This window comes from Streptopelia decaocto (assembly GCF_964273445.1).
Source record: "Streptopelia decaocto genome assembly, contig: HAP1_SCAFFOLD_2459, whole genome shotgun sequence".
NCBI classification, from domain to species: Eukaryota; Metazoa; Chordata; class Aves; order Columbiformes; family Columbidae; genus Streptopelia; species Streptopelia decaocto.
Window position 1 is genome coordinate 97 of NW_028116609.1, and position 2716 is coordinate 2812.

A 2716-nucleotide genomic window follows, 5' to 3' on the forward strand; every position below is an offset into this window, starting at 1 on the left:
ATGCAAGTGGCCGATCTCCAGTCCATCAACATCAGCGGCAATGGCTTCTGAAGGGACACGAGGTGACAATGGGGGGGACGCGGGGTGACGCCACGGGGGTGACACCGTGGGGCGACGCCATGGGGTGACACCATGGGGGTAACACCACAGGGTGATACCATGGGGTGACGCCGCGGGGGTGGCACCACAGGGCAACACCACGGGGTGATACCATGGGGTGATGCCGCAGGGGTGACACCATGGGGGCAACACCACGGGGTGATACCATGGGGTGATGCCGCGGGGGTGACCCCACGGGGCAACACCACTGGGTGATACCATGGGGTGACACCACGGGGGTGACACCATGGGGGCAACACCACAGGGTGATACCATGGGGTGACACCATGGGGGTAACACCACTGGGTGATACCATGGGGTGACACCACGGGGGTGACACCATGGGGGCAACACCACTGGGTGATACCATGAGGTGACATGGGGGGGGGCAGGAGCTGCGCTTGGGCACATCCACAAGGTCCCTGTGTCCCCCCCGGCGCCGCCCCCGGTGACCACGCCAAGGCCAGAGCTATTGTATATTTTTTAATTAATTTCCGCTTCACTTTATTATTTTATTTGATTTATTTTTGTCTTTTATTTGGTCTTTTTTTTTGGGGGGGGGGGGGGCTCCCCCCTTTTCCTCCCCAAAATCCGTCTCCCGTAAGAACCCTCATCACGCCTTGGGAAAAATCCGCCAGCCTCCCAATAACTTTTTAGCAAAATAATAACAACAAAAAACACACAAAAAATTAAAAAAAGGAAGAAAAAAAAAAAAGGAAAAAAAAGGCAAAATCTAAAAAAAAAAAAGAAATTAAAGAAAAAAAAAGATTCTATATTATTATTATATATATAAAACTATGGAATGTGTTGATTTGAGAGAGCGGAGATTTCGCTACCGTCGGCCTCCTCGATGCCTTAACCTGGAGCGGGGGGGGCCCCCCCGGACCCCCCGCTTTGCCATTGTAACCTGCACCCCCCCCTGCCCCCCCCAGGCTTTTTTCCTCCCATTTCTTTCTAATTCTTTGCTTTTTTTTAAATTCGTTTCGCCCCCCCTTGTAAAAACAGCCGCCCCCCCCCCCTTCCCGGGACTTCATTTCCAGCCCTTTTGATTTGGTTTTATTGGCTAAAATCGCTTTGATTTGTAGTCGTGGCTCTGGCGGCGCCCGGGGGGGGTCGTGCAGGTTCACTGGGGGGGGCACAATGGGACACGTGTGACACCCCCAAGCAATTTGGGGGAAAAAACCTCTTTTTGTGAGGCCGCCGTTGGTCTTAATTATAATTTGGATTAATCAGCTTGGGGGGGGCGGCGCTTCCCCCCCCTCAAGAGGTCCCTGCGGGGAGGGGACGTGGGACGGGGGGGTCACCCCCCCCGGCGTTAAAAATGGGGACGTTTGGGGAAAAACCTGCTTGTTTTTTTGTGTGTGTCCCCCCCCAATACTTGGGGGGGGTGATTTTCATCTCAGGGTGCACGGGGGGGTACTTTTCCCCCAAAAGGGGGTTATTTGTCCCCAAAAAGGTGGGACATGGATTCCAACCTCCCCCCCTCCAAAAAAAGAAGCTGCGTCGGGGGGGCGAGCAGGGATTTGGGGGTGAAATAAACCTAAATTGGGTCTTGGGGGGGCAACACCGTCCCCCGTGTCCCCCCCCACCTCGGGGATGTGGGAAGCGGTTCAGAGTGAGGGGGGCAGTTTGGTTGACCCCCCCGTTGTAATTTGGGGACCCCCCCATTGTGGTTGGGGAGCCCCTCATTGCAATTTGGGGACCCCCCCATTGCAGTTTGGTGACACCCCCATTGTAATTTGGGGACCCCCCCATTGTGGTTGGGGACCCCCCCGTTGCAATTTGGGGACCCCCCCATTGTGGTTGGGGACCCCTCCGTTGCAGTTTGGTGACCCCCCCATTGCAATTTGGGGACCCCCCCATTGTGGTTGGGGACCCCCCCGTTGCAATTTGGGGACCCCCCCATTGCAGTTTGGTGACCCCCCCGTTGCAATTGCAATTTGGGGTCCCCCCATTGCAATTTGGGGACCCCCTATCTCACCCCATCCCCCCCTTAGTTGGGGGGGGCAGAACCCCCCAATTTTCCTCTCCAATCCATGACCCCCCCACCCCAACACCAGCGGTTTGGGGGGGGGGGGGGTGTCCCAAAACCATTTGATTATTGGCAGGATGGGGGGGGCTGCGGTTGCCAAAATTGCTCGGGGGGGGGGGGGGAGAGGGGGGCACCCAAAAATTTCCCCCCCCCCCAGCAAAACTGTGAAGCGGCAAAAGGTGTTTTTACCTTGAGTTTTTTTTTAGTAAAAAAAGATGAGAAAAAGGCAAAAGCTCCGCCGGGGGGGGCACGTGGAGCTGCCCCCCCCCGGTGTCCCCCCCCCGCTCGCTCGCTCGCTCTCTCGATTATATATTTTTGCATTTGTATATTTTTATATAGGAAACTTTATGCATTTGTATTTTAATAATTGTGAAGCACTATGAGCCCCCCCCGCCCCCCCCACCTCCGCTCCCCCCCCGCGCGGTGTCTTCCCCCCCCACCCCCCCCCAAGACTGGAAACTACAGAGAATTGGTAAAATAACAGGAATTTGGGTTTAATTGTCCAGAAAGTTTTTGGTTTAACCCCCTGACCCCCCCCCCAAGTAATTTCGGGGGGTCAAGCAATGAATCAAGTGCCAAACTGGG

General features: G+C 55.4%; 1 long non-coding RNA gene across 1 annotated transcript; it reads left to right on the top strand.

Moving 5' to 3' along the window:
• Nucleotides 1-228: 228 nt before the first annotated feature.
• On the top strand, nucleotides 229-623 carry LOC309452131. The gene is made up of 2 exons (XR_014186448.1): nucleotides 229-418; nucleotides 473-623. It is a non-coding gene; the product is annotated as an uncharacterized lncRNA (long non-coding RNA).
• The last annotated feature ends 2093 nt before the right edge of the window (nucleotides 624-2716 follow it).